General features: G+C 41.1%; 1 pseudogene across 1 annotated transcript in view; it reads left to right on the top strand.

The window, feature by feature from the left end:
• Positions 1-18658, top strand: part of LOC309856998 (piggyBac transposable element-derived protein 5 pseudogene) — a 43077-nt pseudogene extending 24419 nt beyond the window's left edge. Inside the window, exon 3 of the transcript XR_014316660.1 lies at positions 18235-18658. The product of XR_014316660.1 is annotated as a piggyBac transposable element-derived protein 5 pseudogene (transcript). The remainder of the gene's footprint in view (positions 1-18234) is intronic.
• The last annotated feature ends 890 nt before the right edge of the window (positions 18659-19548 follow it).

Below are 19548 nucleotides of genomic sequence, written 5' to 3'. Positions count from 1 at the left end.
GCACAGATGTCTAGAGAAGAGAGATTTCAAGGAATGAAATGTCAGCAATGTTCGATGATGTGAAAAGTTGCAAAGCAGCTTGATTAGGGGGTGGGGGTAGATCGAGGAAATTGTCACTGAGTACTGAAAGAAAATGGGAGGTGAGTAGTGAAGTCCTAAGCCAGACATAGAGATAGAGTGACTGGGCGTGAGACCATGGAGGTCACACACAAGAATAGCCTTTTAGAAAGTTTGATGGTAAAGACACAGACGATCATAACTCCAGACATAGCTTGGACAAGGGTGGGTTTTACAAGCTGTGTTTACCTATTTGCAGGTTGACTGAAGGGAGATGACAGATGGTGCATGCTGCTGGATGTTGTGGGTTGAGATGGGATCAGGTATACAGAAAAGCACACTGAGAGGAGTGTATGGATGCCCTGACTGCTTCTGTAGAACACAAGGCCAACATTAGGCATGGAGGGAATGGAACGTGGCTCAAGGAGATGTGCAGTCTCAGATACAGACCACATGGCTCAGAGTTTTACAGGGCTCTCCTTGCCTCCGCGTGGCCCTTCTCACAGGGTTTAAGTTTTGAAGAGTCCTTTTGTTTCTCTGGGTTTGGGGTGTGACTGGAGAGACATAGCAGAGAGCAAGGGCTGAGGAAAGACCAAGAGGGCAGGAACTCACAGAGGGGAGTCTACTACCCTCTCTGCCTTTTCTGGTATGGGCTCTCTCCTGATCTAGATGGACGGATGACCTGCCATTACTTCTTTTAAAAATGCATTTGGCTTTACCCTGCCAGAAAGCAACACATGTTTATTGAAGAATATTGGGAAACCCCAGAGAAACTGAAGGAAGAAAATAAGCACTCAGCTGAAGACAACCATTCAAAAGTTCTGGCACCTTTTCCTCCCAACTTTCACTGAAGTTGAACAGATAAGTGTATATATATGAAGTGATTTCTGGGAAAGACCAAAAAAAAAAAAAAAAGATACCAACAACAAGAAAACAAAAAAGAGAACAAAGCAGAAGAAAACGGTGTTCATTTTCTTCCTGAGGCTGCCCTTCCTCGATACTGCTACTTGGTTTTACTACCTGCTTTTCTCCCTGGGCTTTTTTGACAAAACATGGTTCCACTACTATTACCTTCTTCAAAGTGTTTGACAGAGTCGTTTGCTTTCAACATGGAGTTTGAGCAAAATGGACTATTGTTTTAAAATATTCTATCATGTGTGCTGTAATATCTCATCCTGGACATGATACAAATGCTATGATAAAAAGAAGAGATGCTTTTAAAGTGATCACCAGAGTTGTGAAATTCATTGGCATGATCCTTCTTTTTTTTTTTTTTTAAAGATTTTATTTATTTATTTGACAGACAGAGATCACAAGTAGGCAGAGAGGCAGGCAGAGAGAGGAGAAAGCAGGCTCCCTGCAGAGTAGAAAGCCCGATGCGGGGCTCGATCCCAGGACCCTGGGATCATGACCTGAGCTGAGGGCAGAGGCTTAACCCACTGAGCCACCCAGGTGCCCCGGCATTATCCTTCTTTTGAGGGTCATAATTTGTTTAATTTTTTTCTGCTCCAGCTTAACCTTCGCAGTCTTCAGTTGTTATGTGCATTAGACACAGTATTAGCAGTAGTGGCAGTAAAAATACTCTTGTCACCCTTTACAGGTACCATTTTACTAGCATCTCCTTACCACTGTAGCAGCTTTAAACCCTGTTTCCACCCTGTTCATTCCTTTAAATCCCTTTTCCTTAAAACCTTTTCTTAGTTTTTGGTGTTCTATAGCTTTACCACAAAATGTTTAATTAAAGATTTCTCATCTTGCTTGGTATCTGTGCATTTCCTGTATTTCTGGATTTATCATTTCTGTAATATCCTCAGCTGTTTTCTTCTGAAATTTTGACTCTGTCCTTCTGCTGTACTTCCCAGGATTCTTATTTAAACCTCCCGTCTGTTGTTCGTGTCTCTCAAGCTGGCGTTCATCCTCTTCTCCTGCCTCCTTGTGTTGCATTCTGGGGAATGTCTTCACTTCTTGGTGCAGTGTTGTGAAGTCCTTCATTCGGGGATCATCTACTGCCCCACCATTCTGGTGTGTTTTCTGTTGTGTTTTACGTCTCAGTGATTTTTGGTCCCTGTTTAACTTCCTTCAGTTCCATGTTCACACTTGACCTGTTGCTTTTGATAGGCTCTTGATCCTTCTTCATTTTTAAACCTCTTTTGTGTTCTTAAACAATTAACACGTAATATTTTCTATTCTGTATCTGATCATTCCAGTGTCTAAAGTCTTCATTTTCCCTCAGTCTTCTGTCTCTCACAGTGGCCTCATTTCTTGCATGCTCTGTGAAGGGATTTTGAGACCAGATTTATTGGAACATAGATGTAATCTTTTTTAATTCTGTTTTTTGGTGTTTTTGTTTGTTTGTTTGTTTGTCTGTCTGTTTTTTCCTGGAGGGTTTGTCTTTCCTTTGCCAGGAGGCTGGGAGTGTTCTTGGTTGGGATCACTTTGGTTCCAATTGAGGATCCTGGTTTATTAAGGAAATCTCAGGTTCAGTTCCCCCAACTTACCGTGTGGTGGGAACGGGGTCTGGAGGGCACAGGCCTGTAGAGATCCTGCAGTGAAAATGGCATTTGTTCTCTGGCACCCTGATTTGTTTTTCTTGAGCTTGTTGCTTACAGATCAGGTTTTGGCTCACTTGTTTCTGCCACCTCCCTCTTCCTGCTTCCTTTCCTACCATTTTCTAAGTCCTTTGCTAGTTTTCTGATGTCTTTTAAAGCCCAGAAATGTTTTGTGAATTCCATTTGCCATCACTAAGTCTCATCCTGCAGCAGGAAGGCCAGAGCCAGACACTGTAATGCTCTGCCTCCCACAGAGATTTTAATACCCTCTCCTCGTGTTCAGAAATTCTAGATTGGAGATGGAGTTATGGATACATTACCATCTACAGAGGATTAGTTGCCTATATAGTAGAACAAGTATGCATTATTCTAATCTTCCTAAAACTTCCATTTTGCATAATAAATATGAATGAATAAGGAACCCGCATTACATTAGTTTATGCAGATGTTCTCTTTCTGTCTCTGGCTTTAGATGGTAGGTTGTCATTTGTATGGTTCGTTCTGAAAATTGGGTAACTTCATTCTTATTTTCTACATGTTGCTGCCATATAAAGTGATGATTTATGGAGATTCAGAGGTAAATATTTATCAACATCTAAATAATTGGGGAAGGCTTCCTTTACAAAAGGTAGAATTATTAAGACCTGTTTAATCACAGAAGGGATATCCTGTAAAGCTAGCCCATAAATAAAAAGTGGATCAGAAGAAAGCAGAGAGAGGAGAGAATTTGGAAGGAGCACGTGGAGGGACACCTACTGCCTATCCCTGTAAGTTAGGGGCAATCTGGAAGGGAAACCTTGTTAAAGGAGGCAGTAGTGTTTAGATGTAATGAGCTACTGGAAACCTCACAGTGTTCTGGTGAAGCAAGTGGTGTGCAATCAAGTCCGCAGCCCAGTTGAAGTTGTGGCTTCAGGCAGCAAGCGAGCAGGCCTTTCTGTCTTCCTTTATCTCCAGTGGGAGCGACTTGTCCTCCTTGAAGTCAGCCTCCAGACATCTTTTCCTGTCGCTACACATCTGTGCATCACTGAGAATTTCTGCGGTTGCTGCTTCATGGAGATGTTTGTCAGTTTTGGGTTTTGTTTGTTTTGTTTTGTTTTTTACCGAGGTTCACTTGCGAACTTTTCTCTTCTCCTAAAAAAATATATATATTTAATCTAGGGGTGCCTGGGTGGCTCAGTGGGTTAAAGCCTCTGCCTTCGGCTCGGCTTGAAGGCATGATCCCAGGGTCCTGGGATTGAGCCCCACATCAGGCTCTCTGTTCAGCAGGGAGCCTGCTTCCCTTCCTCTCTCTCTGCCTGCCTCTCTGCCTGTTTGTGATCTCTGTCTGCCAAATAAATAAATAAAATCTTTAAAAAATATATGTGTTTAATCTAGGGGCACCTGGGTGGCTAAGTGGGTGGGTTAAGCCTGTTTCTTCAGCTCAGGTTATGATCTCAGGGTCCTGGGATTGAGTCCTGCATCAGCAGGGAGCCCTCTTCCTCCTCCTCTCTCTCTCTGCCTCTCTGCCTACTTTTGATCTCTCTCTGTCAAATAAATAAGTAAGTAAATAAATCTTTAAAAAATATATATATAATCTCTTCCAGGAAGAGATTATGCTGAGTGAAAAAAGTCAAGCAGAGAGAGTCAATTATCATATGGTTTCACTTATTTGTGGAGCATTACAAATAGCATGGTGGACAAGGGGAGATGGAGAGAAGGGAGTTGAGGGAAACTGGAAGGGGAGGTGAACCATGACAGACTATGGACTCTGAAAAATAATCTGAGGGTTTTGAAGGGGTAGGGGGTGGGAGGTTGGGGGAACCAGGTGGTGGGTATTAGAGAGGGCACGGATTGCATGAAGCACTGGGTGTGGTGCAAAAACAACGAATACTGTTACACTGAAAAAAAAAAATATATATATATATATATATATATATATATATATATATATATATATATATATATTTCATCTCTTATTACCATGTATTTCAAATGGTAGTGAGGGATGATGGTGTGGGACCCCATGAAGTGAATTTACACTGCCATCTTGACCACAATATAAGTGTCATACACAGCCGTCCTGTGTCCCCTTTCATTCTGAAATGGATTCTCTCTTCCCAGGTGTTATCAATAGAAGACAGGGGTCTTTGTTCTTGTAGGTGACTTGTCCAAGATCACACAACTTTCGAGGTTTAACCTTTGGTCTGATTGTAGGACCCATTTTCTTTAACTCAGTGCCATGCAACCTACCATGTAGGACTCTCAATACTCTCCTGCTTTTGAAGCTGTACTCCACAGGCCACGTCTACCAGTGCATATCTATTTTTGTCTAGTTCACTCATTTATTGCACACATTTACTGGATGCCAGCTATGTGTTTCAGGCACCTTTATAGGTGCTGGAGATATGGCAGTGGGCAAGTCAAACACAACCCCCTGCCCTCATTGAGCATGTTCCATTTCCTACTACTGGAAGCATCCACCAGGAACAATGGACTTATGCCAGAAGTCCAGCAATGATATGAGTTCCAGAAATTTCTGAATGGTTCTTTGTGGAAGTGATGATTTGGCGGCAGCCCTCAAGGTAGCTACCTGCACAGGCAAAAAAAAAAAAAAAAAAAAAAAGGAGGGCTGGTGTAGAAATGCCTGATGAATGGGCTTCAAGGTCAAATAACTGAGCCAGGTCTTTAAGGTCTTATTTAGCTCTGAGATTTTTCAAGAACTTTCCATGATACATAAGCATATTATAGAAAAAAACCCTATTCAAAGCACACTGTAAATTTGGAGGATGATTGTCTTTGCATTATTTTTGTGATTAAATGACAGTTGATGATACAGGCACTGTTGTAAGTCACTTATCCATGTGCAAACACTTTGTGGTAAATTCTTTTATCATCCTTATTTTTCAGAGGTAGAGACTGATGCAAAGGGAGAAGTTTGGTGGTTCTCCACTGGCCACAGCTAAGCAAGCAAAAAGCAAAAAGCAGAGCCTGCATTGGAACCAGGCACTGTGGCTCCAGACCCCAACTCTTCACCCTTGGGCTTCTTGCAGCACGCCTGATTTCTTGTCACTAAGAACTTGGTGCAGGAGTTTAACGGTACCTTTAACTTCTAGTTTTTCTTTCTCAGAACTGAATCTGCATTGCAGTGCATCTCTGCATAAACATGTGTTTAATTTTGTCACCTTTAATTTTGTTTTTAGGTAAGATCTGAAGGAGTCAATCTGTTTCTTCTCTGCCTTCAAGCACTTCAGACAAACTTTGCAGAAGAGCAGGTGCTGATTTTTGCTTGCCTCGTGCCTGGTTTCCCAGCGATCATGTCATCCAGAGGGACCTGCATGGTGGAGACACTCATCAGTCCTAGCCCTGGTGTGGTGGATGGTGAGGAACATTTTAGCCAGCCTTACAGGTTGAAATGACTCTGGAAGTTCTCTTGAGGGATTCCTCAGCTTGTCATGATCCTGAATAGAACCCTTTATTTCATAGATGGGTTTGGAGGAGGAATTATCCCCTGCTCTTGTTCACAGTAATGTCTTACAGACATTAGAATAGAAAGAATCAGAGCCTTTTTTATATGCAATGAGGATGGGAGACATTTACTGAAGTGGTGGAAACAGGAATGGAAGGGAGGACTCAGATGTTGGAAACAACAGGAAGTGGAGACACATCATGTATCTGGAGTGTTTTCTTGGCTGTGAATGAAATTTAAATCTGCCATCCAAAACTACTGTTTATTGTCCTCAGCATGATTGTTTCACGAGTGGACATTCATCTGCTCACCCAGCCCTGTATTTTCATGCCGCATTCATGGAAAGACAGTAGCTGCTTCCTGGGAAAGTCATGGCAACCATCTGTGTCCCATGAGTTTTTAAGGAACTTGCCAGTTAGGGCCAATGATTGATTAATGCACATCACTTTATTGCCCAAAGACAGGTATTTGATCCTTAGGCTGACCGAAGCAGAATTTGGCAGAGAGAAGAATAGTTTAGAGGGAGAGGTGGCTTCATGGGAGTTTGTACCGTATTTCCAACCCCTTGATGCTCGCTGGCCTGGAGTGTAGCGTGAGCAGGTTCCAAAGGAGGGGCCGATGTATTTTAATGAAGGCCATTTTTTAAAAACCCTTTGAACGTTGGTGAAAGAACTCCTTTTTTTCCCCACTCTGGAGCAAAGATATATCCACAAGAATCACTCCACTCTTGCCGGCCATATCAGGGGAAAGGATCGCTGAGGACCAAACATGCTTTTTCCTTCAAGTACTATTGAACTGTATGGTTATTCAGGTAAAAGCAAAATCTTGGATAATTCAGGAATGGTCTTTCTCTTGATAGGAAAGAGGAAACATTGCTTATTTTCTCCCAGCTCATCCATATTTTGTATGTTTGCTTGTTTGTTTGTTTGTTTTTTGAGTTGACTCTTTATGATATTTCACTAGAACTTGAATATGTGCGATATCACATCAGCAAAGACCTGGCATACATAATATTTTGTGTGAGAGTGTATGTCAAGCAAACATTTCAGTTCTCCCATCTGCTTTTATATTACCATATTCACACAGAACACTTCACTTCTAACACTGTGGCTGAGGCTGTGGATTTTTCCCTCACCAGGCAACTCTGCAACACCAGCTGGGTGTCCTGTAGTTTTACTCAGCTTTGACACTGTCTGCCTTGATATGGCATCTGATCCCACAGGTTAAGGGCTCAGTCCCGTGAGACTGTTCCATCACATTCAGGTGCCAGTCATAAGTAGGAGGAGCCCAGGTTACCCACAACTTCTCTACAACTTGGCTACAAATCAGAGGTTCCTTCAACTCCTCCTCCGGTTCAACTGAGTGGCTCGCAGAACTCTGGGAAACATTTGATTTCATTTGCAATTTATGAAAGATATGATAAAGGATACAGATGAACAGTCAGATGCAGAGACACAAAGGGCACAGTCTGGGAGGGTCCCAAGCACAGGAATGTCTATTCCTGTGGAGCTGGGTTTTATCCCCCTCCTGGTACCTGGATATGTTTACTTACCTGGAAGTTTCCTGAAACCCCTGCTATGAGGATTTTTTTAAAAAGATTTTATTTATTTATCAAAGAGAGAGAGGGGGAGAGAGCGAGCACAGGCAGACAGAATGGCAGGCAGAGGCAGAGGGAGAAGCAGGCTCCCTGCTGAGCAAGGAGCCCGATGTGAGACTCAATCCCAGGACGCTGGGATCATGACGTGAGCCGAAGGCAGCTGCTTAACCAACTGAGCCACCCAGGCGTCCCTGCTATGAGGATTTTTATGGAGGCTTCCTTAAATAGATGTGCTCTGCTTTTAGCCCCCTCCCCTCTCTGGGGGAATGTAGGGGTTGGGGTGGGGGTGCCAAAGATTCTAAATTCTAATCATGGTGTGGTCTTCCTGGTGATGTGTCCCCACTGAGGAGCCATCTCGGAGCCCACCCAGAGTTGTGTTATTAGAACAAAATATTAAACTCAAAATGGATGGAAGACCTCAATGTAAGATAGGAATTCTTGCCAGTTTTCTTAAGGTGATTCTTTCTCTCTGCTATCCCTCAAGATTCTGTCCTTGCCTCCCTTCCTGACTGCACTGTCCTATTGGGCAATCTTGCCTATTGGGCAGGTGGAATGGACCAGTAGGGTCAAAATGCACAGCTTCTAGAAGGCAAAGGGATACTCCAGTCTGCTCTCAGGACTTTGGAGTCTTTGTGTTTTTGGTGCTGGTGAAAGGAAATGAGAGAGGAGAGCAGACAAGAAAGAATGCTGTCATTAGAGAGAACTGGTAGGATAAAATACAGGCATGATGAGTAGAATGAGTTTAAAAACATGATACCATTGGGTGATTTTTTTAATACTCAGTAAGAATATTTTTAACAAAGTGAACCATTTAGTTTTGAAATATTCATTCTTAGCATAATTTCAGTTTTAAGATAGGATTACATTACATAATTGTCAACATTATTTGTCACCATGACTTTTTTTTTTAATTTCGGATAGGAATTTTAATAAGATAGCATTTTATTTCAGTAGACATTTAAGTTAAAATTTAAATGTATATATGTTCTTTCCCACATATTATCCAAAGGCTACAAATTAGAGTGGAAGAATAAGGAGAATCAAGATACTTGTTTTAAAGTTCTTTTTACACTGTTTTGAAAATATTGTCTTCCTCATTTATTTCCATCATTTACCATGTTAGCAAAATCTACAAACTTGTACTTGGTAAGTACTGATTGGGCTGGTTATAGAGGATGTCCACAGGGAAGCTGCCATTCTCTTTCAAAGTGACCTTTGTTTATTTTTAAGCAAAATAGTCACTTTATTCTTATATTTAATGGTAACTTTATTGTAAGAGGTTTTAAGTTTCCTAATAAATGATTTTACCTATTTGTACAAACTATTTATTTGTACCTCAGGAAGACTGTGGCTCCTAAAATAATTCAACATGTGTCATGATTCTTCTTGGTATAATTATATTTAAAATTAAGTTTTAAAATTTTAATTTTTAATTGAAACTGTTTATGGAAGGCAGTGTTTATTTTCTCATGCAAAGATGTTGAAATAAACATTCTCGTTGAAGTCTTCTCTTAACGGTGTTGAGGTATAATGACCCCAGACCCCAGACCTTGCCCAGTGGTGAGGCAGACCATCCCAGGCCATGCAACTGCCCAGAGTAGCCCTTCCTTATATCCTGGATCTTTCATGCACTACGTGCTACTTACAGCTTCTTATGGAGGGGCCAATATTTGGGCAACTGTGCAACCTAAGGGCAGTAAGCTCCAGAAAGGAAGGAAACATGAGGGAATTTCTAGTTTCACTGCTCAGGGTTTTTTGGGTTTTTGTTTGTTTGTTTGTTTGTTTTCCCCTATGAAAAATGAAGGCTCACAGGACATAAGTATCCCTTTGATTGGTGCTGGGGTGGGGAAGCAAATTTTCTTCTCCCTATTATTGGAAAGCAGGCAAAATTAGTTAAAGTGAATAATCAGAAACAATTTGGGAGGGAAAGAGATCACAACAGGCATTAATCCATGTGGTGAATGTGGACTACTAATTCAGTTGTCTTTGGGTGTTTACTTACATACACACAAATGTGCATGCTTGGATCAGGGGAAAGCAGCAAAAACTTGATGCCTTTTGAAATATGTAGAAGTACTAACCTTTAGAGGTACCGGGCTGTGTATTTGTTAGCTATCTGTATATGGGTATTTTTTTCAGAACTTGATTCTGATTTGATAAATAGTCTATATTCACTGTGGAAAACATAGTATACTTTAATATATTGAATTAAAGTTCTTTATTGAGAACTTGTCTGCCTCATGCAAGTGCCTCCAGGTATATAAAAGGTGGGAGGTCGGGTTACCAGGTGGTGGGTAATATAGAGGGCATGGATTGCATGGAGCACTGGGTGTGGTACAAAAACAATGAATACTGTTATGCTGAAAATAAAAAAAAAGAAAGTAAGAGAGCTGGACATACAGCAAGTAGTAGCTCAAGTCCAATACCATGTAACTTTTTGTATTGATTATGAAATTTAAAGGAGAAAGGGACTTTTTTTTATTATTCTATTTCTTTTCAGTGTTCCAGAATTCATTGTTTATGCACCACACCCAGTGCTTCATGCAATATGTGCCCTCCATAATATCCATCACCAGGCTCACCCAACCCCCTACCTGCCTCCCTTCTAAAGCCCTCAGTTTGCTTCTCAGAGTCCACAGTCTCTCTTGGTTTGTCTCCCCCACCAATTTCCCTCAACTCACTTCTCCCCTCCATCTCCCAATGTCGTCTGTGTTATTCCTTATGCTCCAGAAGTAAGAAACCATATGATAATTGACTCTGCTTGACTTATTTCACTCAGCATAATCTCTTCCAGACCAGTTCATGTTGATACAAAAGTTGGGTATTCATTCTTTCTGATGGAGGCATAATAATCCATATTGTATATGGACCACATCTTTATCCATTCATCCATTGAAGGGCATCTTGGTTATTTCCACACTTTAGTGACTTTGGCCATTGCTGCTATGAACATTGGTGTACAGATGGCCCTTCTTTTCACTACATCTGTATCTTCTTGGTATATACCGAGTGCAGTTGCAGGGTCATAGGGCAGCTCCATTTTAATTTTTTTGAGGAATTTCCACACTGTTTCCCAATGTGGCTGCACCAAGAAAGGGACTTGTTATTGATTCTGTGGAGCTGGTCAAGTCAAAATTCAAAGATGAAATTTTTCAGATATAAAGTAGTTTATACTGATTCTATTCTTCAGATTCATCTACAAGGAAAAGGCTATAAAACTAAAGTCTCATGGATTTGATTAGGGTAGTATTGGATGTTAATGTACCTGAAATGATGAAGAATGTCTGTACATTCTTCTAGATTTGTTTCAGTCCTAAAATATTAAATTAGTTATAATGTATGTGAAAATATCCTTACTATTAGAATTGCTTATCCTTTCTCAAATTTTCTAGTGGCTTAGTACTTAGTACTTCCACCGCTGTATGCCATAGCTATAATAAGCAAGCAGTAACAGGAGTCACCATCCCACCTTTGTCAGGTCACAAGGCAGAATCAGAAACAAGTCTACCAAAAAATGTCATCCCTAATAATTTCTGGCACTTTAATTTTAAAGTTTTAGTTAATATTCATCCAATCAAATATATAGCTGAGGTATATGTTTGTGAGAAATGGAACTGTTTAGGGTGGTGGCTTACACTCACTCCCCTAATCATGTATTCTGTTTTTTTACAGACATCCCCCATTTGAGACCAGCGCCAGTGTATGTACATTACTACAACTCAAGACAATGAAAACATTTATAGTATAAAAATTCCATACATGGCAATTCACATTGTTTTTATTAAATGGATTATAAATTTCTTTTTGGAAAAAAGTATCTAGCTATAATCCAAAACACTCAAAATCGAGTTGCTGTACTGCCCCAAATCATACAGGTATGTCATTCCTCTTTTTCTTATATTTTACATAGGTAAAAATACACTAACACATACCAAAGTAATTGACTCATAGGGGTTTTGGTTCCTAAAGGATGCTGGTTCTAGGGATTATGTTTATGGGTGGGCTCTCTCTCTGTTGCTGAGGTGTCAGAGGGACTTCTGAGATAGCACTTGCCATGCCCTGCTGACATTGCCATGACAAGGTGATTTTGGGGGCCAGGGAGATGTTCTGAAAACATGATGTTGTGTGCAGTCTCCTGGACCCTCTCATTTTCCTTCCTTTGCTCAAGAGCCAGTGACATCAGAGCATAAGACCAGGGGCCTGTGTTGCCTTCACCCATCCCCAGCACCAGGCAGGCTCTCAATAATCATGTAGGTGGGCTGTGGGAAGGACCTATTTGACTGCCAAGTGCCTCTTGGCATCTCAGAGGGAGCAGTGGAAGAGATCTCAGGATTTTGAGGTGCCATGATGGAATGCCTGGAAGAAAAGGCAGACTCTCTTTTGAAGGCTTTCAGTGAAGACCTCTTTCTGTGTGGGGCCCATGGTATACCTTCCCTCTCTTGTGGTCCTTGGTCATAGAGAAATGGGCTTTCCCAGCAGGTTGAGTTTCTTAGAGACTTTGTGCTGTGTAAGGAAGGACAACTTGGGGAGGTTTGAGAGGGGCTGCTTCATGGCAGGGGCCTGCTTTTATGCACAAAGCATGGTCCCCTTAGAGTAGCTTCGCTGATGCCCCAGAGTTCCCAAAAGTGTGACTAGGCCTGAGCTGCAAGAGTTCACACACCTGAGTGGCAGGTAGCATCTTGGTGGAGGAGCACCAAACTGAGGTCCAGAGCACGTGTCCTCATTGATTAAGAACTGACTACAGAGCTAGACAAACTTATTGTCAAGAAGTCTGAGGGGGATACAGTTACAGTAAAGAGCAGCAAAATACTTACTGAAGATTTTGAAAGGGAGCTTTGGGGTGCGTGGATGGCTCAGTTGGTTAAATGTCTGCCAGAGATCAAACCCTGTGGTGGGGTGTGGGGAGTCCCTGCTAAGTGAGGAGTCTGCTTCTCCCTCTCCCTTTCCCTCTGCCACTCTCCCTGTCTGTGCTCACTTACTCTCTGTCTCTCTGTGTCAAATAAATTTTATAAATCTTTTAAAACATAAAAATACAAGAAAGATTTGAAACTTAAATTCACTAGTTGTAACATGTAATAGGAACCCTGTAAACAGTAATGATCACTGCTGAGAACAAAATTGATTTTTTTAAAGATTTTATTTATTTGGCAGAGAGAGATCCCAAGTAGGCAGAAAGGCAAGCAGAGAGAGAGGAGGAAGCAGGCTCCCCACCGAGCAGTGAGCCCAATGCAGGACTCGATCCCAGGACCCTGAGATCATGACCTGAGCTGAAGGCAGTGGCTTAACCCACTGAGCCACCCAGGTGCCCCACAAAATTGATTTTCCAAAGGAATATCCCAGAACACTGAGGAAAATTTCAAAGAGATGGAAATGAGAAACGAATAAGTAAGGTCTGAGGTCAGGTCCAAATCTACCTTGCAAGTACCCTGAGGACAAAAGGAGAAAATAACAGAAGTTATAACTGAACTAATGCAGCATTTACTTGAGCTGAAAAACAGTCATGCCTTCAGTTCATAAAGCCTTCAAGTCCCAGGGAGAATTAGCTGAACAGACTCAAACCAAAACAGACGTAAACCTATTTGACTTTCAGGGACTAAGAAAAAAATTGTCAGAGTTCCAAACAGAAACCACCAGTTCCTTCTAGAAAATGAGACAGAGTATCATTGAATATTGACTTTAAGCTCTATCCCTCAGAGCTGAAAGAACTCTCTTTCTTAGAACTCTTGCTTCCTATCACATATGTAAGGAGATTTCAGGTTGATTAACCTTGTAAATTGGTTTAAGTTCTAACTCTACAAACAAAATGATAAAGAATTTGGAGACAATCTAGGGGCATGTAAAAATTTGGGAAGTGGTAGACTACCTTAGGTAGAGATAAGACCCACAGGCCATAGAAGAAATGACATGCCACTTTATTTTAAAAATTTGAAAAAGATTTGTATATCAAAAAAGAGTAAAGCTGCATGTGGGCAACAGGCTGTGAAAAGCGTCTGTAACATCAGCTGTTCAAGGAGTTCATGTCTCTGACGTGCCTACAAATTGAGAAGAAGACAAACAGTCCGATTGAAAAACAGACCAAATGAGAGGAAGAAGTTCATGGAAAAGGAAACAGAAATGACCCTGGATTTCATAGTGAGCCAGGGAACACCATTAGTTCTGGACCATGTTGAGACACCTTTATTCACTCACCCTGTAGACAAAAACTAAAAATCATCAGGTAGACAAAAATTTGCATGAAATCATATATAAGAAACTCAGCCCCACTCTTTGATAAATTTTACAGTCTATTTTGTGTGATTGTTAAGTCAATTCAAAACAATCTGTTTAGAGACTCTGACTGTTCCCTACTTGGTTACAAATTTTCAGGGAACCATCACTGTATTTATTGAGAATAATTTCCTCATTCTTGAAAAATACATTTGAGTGATGAAAAATAGCAAGAATAATGGAATAGCCACAAATTCAAGGTTCTAGTTTTCCCCCCGCCCTTAGTGGGAAAGGAAACTTTTCACACATGTGAGTCATCTACTTTTATTATCTGGATTTCTTAGTTTCCGTAAAGTCTGACCTCCTGAATCAGTTTGGATGGTTGTCTCATCCTAACTCAAACTGTCTTAAAGATTAAAAAAAAAAAAAAAAACCCTTCAATCTCATGAAGAAGCAGCTCATGGCAGTGCTTGCGGAGAATGTGTTTTATTCACACTGTCTCCATGATTTTCTCCATTTTTCCCTACTGTGCCCTTTCCCTCTGGCCAGTTTGTCTTCCACCCCCTGCTGACTGTGTGATGGCTGCCCGCAGTGGGGGCACTGCTTTTCTTGTTCACATTCAGAGACAACCCAGATATTTCTGTAAAGCCCTTCCCGTTTGTGTGTGTGGGACAACCTAGGTTACTGTCTCTCATAGAACAGTAACAAGGCACTGACTGTCGTGCAGCTGGCTGTGTGAATGGCCCAGGAGGAACATGACTGGCTTCCATGACAGACCCCTTCCCTGTAGTGTGGATGGGGCCAGCTTCCTGTGAGTCACCTGGGCTGCAGTGGAGGAGGCACACAGTGCACTGGGGTTCAGGGAGGGGGAGGGAGGAAGGATGCTGGCAGTCAACTCTCCAGATCCAGTACTACCACACCCTGAAGATAGTCCTACCTAGAAATGGTCCCTGCCATTGTACAGACTCAATATGTCTCAGTGAGTTCTTCTAGTAGTTTTTAGTGCCACTGTAGCAAATGACAAATTCTCAGTGGCTTGAAACAACACAAATTGATTATCTTGCAGTTCTGGAGGTCAGAAGTTCAAAAATCAGTCTCAGTGTGGTAAAATCGGGGTGTTAGCAGCCTGTGTTCCTTCTGGAGTCTCTAGAGGAGAATCCACTTTCTTGCCTTGTCCTGCTTCTAAAGCTGCCTGCATTCCCTGACTTGTGGCCCTTCATTGCACCACCTTTTATCCCTCTGTTTCCAACTTCACATTGCCTTCTGATTCTGATCCTCCTGTCTCCTTATGGATCCTCATGATTACATTGGGACCACCGAGGTAATCCAGGATAATCTCTCCCCCCCTCACACCTTAATTTAATCATGCTTGCTAAATCCCATTTGCCAGGTAAGGTAAAGTACTCAGAGCTTCTTGGGCTCAGGATATGGTCATCTTTGGGGCAGTCGCTATTCAGCTGGTCAGTTGCCTCCTGTGCTCCCTTTTATGCCTCACACCTCATCTCACATGTGTCTGCTGTGTTCCTCTCTTCATCTGCATTGCAAATGAGAAATGCAGCAATTTAAACCATTGAATATTAGATTTTGGAGATAGTTGCAGGAATAAAAGCACATATAATTTTATTTGTGTCCTAAAAGTTTTTGTTTGGAATTTTAAATTTTATCTAATTGTCCCTAGGTAAATTAAATATGATTCAATCAGTTGATCTGAAAAATCTTTTCAAAGAGTATACCGCTGTTGTAAAGGCCCTTCAAAACAGTATTTTGAGTGCTGTTTCCAAATGAAGTTTACACTTTCACCCTTATCACTGTATTAAAGGTCATGTTGGAGGGTTTTGTGTGTGTGTGCTTTTTTCCAAAGTGAACTTGCTTCTCTATCTAAAACTAATACCTCTAATAGTATTTTTCACCAGGGAGGAGAGGAATTAGTGTATCTTCTAGACTAAGTTTTCTTTCCACGTGAAGAATCTGTTAGGACTAATATTCATGGGAGAAGGAAAAGACAGTAGCTCTTACACCCCATATACTATGTTGACAACAACAGTATAAGCCTGACCAAAGCGGTACATCTTGGTGCATCATTTCAGCTGAAACATGTTCAGTGAAGTATGATTTATTCCTTAGTAATTCATTTTTGTGTGAGATAAAAGTACATCAACAGAAATTAGGGAAAGCAGAGTGGTAATTTTAAAATTTCATCAATGACTGTTTTTTTTTTTTTTTACCAGTTCTATAAGCACATTAATTGATATTAAAACCCATAAAAGCTCATTTGGGAATGAAAAAGAAAGTTTGAGGTGGTATTGATTTTTTAATGATATTTGTATTTATTTGTATGATTACGCTTAGTTACACTTTGATTGAGTCCTAATGTGCCCTTCAACAATAATCCATGGGCTCTGGGTTTCCTGAAGTTGTATGTCATGGGGTGAACAGTTAGAAAAAGTGAATCCCACCAATTGACAACCCTATGGGTGTTTATATATTACACAAACACATTTGTTTGTTGACTGCCACTCCAGTACTTTCTGTGTCCTCGAGCTCCACCCACGTGGTGCAGGCTGCCCCCATCTGTGCTGGAGAATCATGACGGGGCATTCAGTGGCCTTAGGCATCCCCAGAGAGCTGCAGTTGCATCCTCTCATTTCCCACCTAGTTTGTGGGCATCCCCCTTTAGCTTGACCCTGACAGTGGACAGGTCTCAGTATGAGCTGTCTGTGGGAAGAAACAAGATGTTTGGGGGGCAGCGGTAGTTGTTGATGGGAAGTTTTAAGTGTCAGGTTGTATCTTGCAATTTTCTGAACCCTGGCAGTGCAGGCCTGGGCCAACCTGGTATGTCTGTTTCACCAACCAAATCTTCCTCATGTGCCCAAGAAGTGAAACCATATTTGCATTTGCCACCAGAATCAACTAATCTAAATAATAGTTGAGAATTCCAGCTTGATTATAGTGAGTGGAAAATGGACCTCTCTCGGGTTAATTCTTACACTATGATTTTACTGTTCATCTTCATAAAAGGGATAAGAAATGAGGAAACGTGGATTATCAGTTTGTTTTCACTCTCATCACTCACTGCAGTTATAATTTTCAAAATACCAAGATGTTTTTCAAAAGTAGTTGTTTTTTTGTTTTTTGTTTTTTTGTTTTGTTTTGTTTTGTTTTTGTGGAGGGAGTAGGGACTAAGACTAAGGAAAGCATTGTTCTATCAAGAGAAGTCGTTTTCAATTTATGGTATGATGGGAAATCCATCTCGTATGTCCTATTTGGATAACAGAGCTCACTTTTAATTTTTTTAAACTTCCTTTGATTTTTTAATTGAATTATAGCTGACCCACAATGTTGCATTCGTTTCAGATATAAAACAACAAGATTTGACAAGTCTGTATGTTGTGCTGTGCTCACCGTACTGTACCACCAACCATATTCCCTATGCTATGCCTTTCGTCCTGCAACTTATTAATTTTGTAACTGGAAGCCTGTTATCTCCCACTGTATTTCACGCATTTTGCCTGTCCACCCGCTGCCTCCTCTTTGGAAACGATCAATTTGTTCTCTGTAGTTATGGGTCTCTTTCTGTTTTTCTGTGTGTTCAGAGAACTTTTTAAGATAACTTGGTGCCTTTAAACATATTCCTTGATTTCCATTAGTTTGGATACATATTTGCCATGTTACCCAATTAGTTATGTAATGACTTCAAAATTTTGGGGCTTAAAACAACCCTTTTGTCATATTACATATGTTTTGGGGTTCAGAAATTAGGGCAGGATCTCATGGGGCAATTTTTATGCTTAATACGGCATTAACTGAGGTCAGTGGGTGGTGGCCTTCAGCAGGCGGCTGCTTGGTCTAGAGGATTCAGGATGACTTTATGCACATGCCTGTCACTTTGATGGGTACAGTTGGGAGATGAGGCTCAGATGGCCCTCCACTTCCGTGCAGTCTTTGTAACAAGGTTGTTGGACTTATTTCCTGTCCACTCAGAGCTCCAATAGCAAATGTTCCAAGAGAGGGGTTCCTTTTGGACTTGGGCCTGAAACTGACACGTTTATTTCACTGTTTAACACAGTCACATAGCCCATGTGAATCAAAGGGAATGGGGAGTCATAGGATTTGTGATCATTTTTTAACGTGCTACATATGTTCATATGTGCATTTTTTCCCATTTCTCTGACCTGTGGGAAAATGGAAGTTATTGATCAAAGAGTCACAGGTTATCAAGCTGTATGAGAGACTTCAGACTTAATCCAACCTCCATACTTTATAGATTATAGAATATATACGTAGGTGCACATGTACATCTCCATATTAGTTATTATATATACACTTGTATATCACTAAAAATGGTATCTGTGGATTAGCCAATTCTTCTATCTTCATAGGAATGAAAAGGACTTGTCATTCCCCGGCAAATCTGAAGAAAGAAGCCAGAGCAAGAGTAAGGGAGAAAGAGAGTGAGAGGAGCATCTGATGGGATAGGATTTCTTACACAAGGACTCCTGAAGTGACCAGAGAAAACAGACCAACAGAAAAGGGCAGACTTTGACCAAGCAGTGCTCAACGACGTGAATATCCACATGGAACAGAAGAGGTTTTAACGCTATTCCCTACTGATGTAGCCTACATACTAAAGAGGACATCAGAAGTTTTCTGGAAGATACCATAGAAAACCATTTTGAGGACCTGGGGGCGGTGGCAGAGATGAGTGGAACAGAACACCAAAAACAGGAAGCCCAAGAAAGCTTGGGTGCCGCTTCCAGATGGCGACAAGAGAAGAATTAGGCACGAACCAGTCAGCTGGAAAAGACTGGGAGCAGGGGACAACAGTCGAAAAGGACGTCTGCCAAGAGCAACTCGACAGTCTCACTTTTATTGGATAGAAAACAATAGCCAATAAAAGGATTGAGGAAGGTCAAATGTTAATCCCATCTTGCTGACAAGCAAGAAGGAGGATAAAGTTTATAGTTAAACAAGCACATTGAAAGAACTCTTCTAACTAGCAACAGGCACTTCTGGGAAGAGATAAGGGAGGCAGGCGGTTTTCATTCCACCCTGAGCTAACCTGTCGTTCCCGGGTGCTCCGCTTTCCCGAAGCAGGCGGCATTCCGCCCTGGGCCGGCCGGGCTTCCAGCCAGCGAAGCTTCTGTGAGGGGGCTGCATTCCGCCATGAGCAAGCGAGGTATCCCCCGCTGCCCAGCTTCTGTGAAGGGGCGGTGTTCCGCCCCGAGCAAGCTGAGCATCCCCAACTATAAGTGCTACCATTTTACTTAAAACTGTGAAATTGGGTCAGATTTAAATTTCAATTTATGTTAAAACATTCTGTAAACTGTGTTAAACTTTGACATTTGTTCCCTCTGTTCAGTGAATAACACTATATCATATTCTGAAAAATACGCTAATTTTCATTTTGAAAAATATCCCTTTTTCCTCTTATGGTAATTATTAATATGAATTAATAGTAGAATTTGATATGGTTCCATATGCCCATAAATACTTTATTGTATATTATCAAATTTAATAATGAATATAATGTACTTCTTTGGACAATTTTTAAAGACCAGTCTACTCTTAAAACAAAAAAATGGAGACACACTTCATTAGTTCACACAAATTTCATTTTATTATATATAACCTCAGATAAATTTCAACAAATCATAATTTATTAAAATTATGTCTACTTAAAAATCTCATAGAAG

The sequence above is a fragment of the Mustela nivalis genome (assembly GCF_964662115.1).
Source record: "Mustela nivalis genome assembly, contig: HAP1_SCAFFOLD_118, whole genome shotgun sequence".
Classification (NCBI taxonomy): domain Eukaryota; kingdom Metazoa; phylum Chordata; class Mammalia; order Carnivora; family Mustelidae; genus Mustela; species Mustela nivalis.
This window is presented reverse-complemented; position numbering and strand designations above follow the sequence as displayed.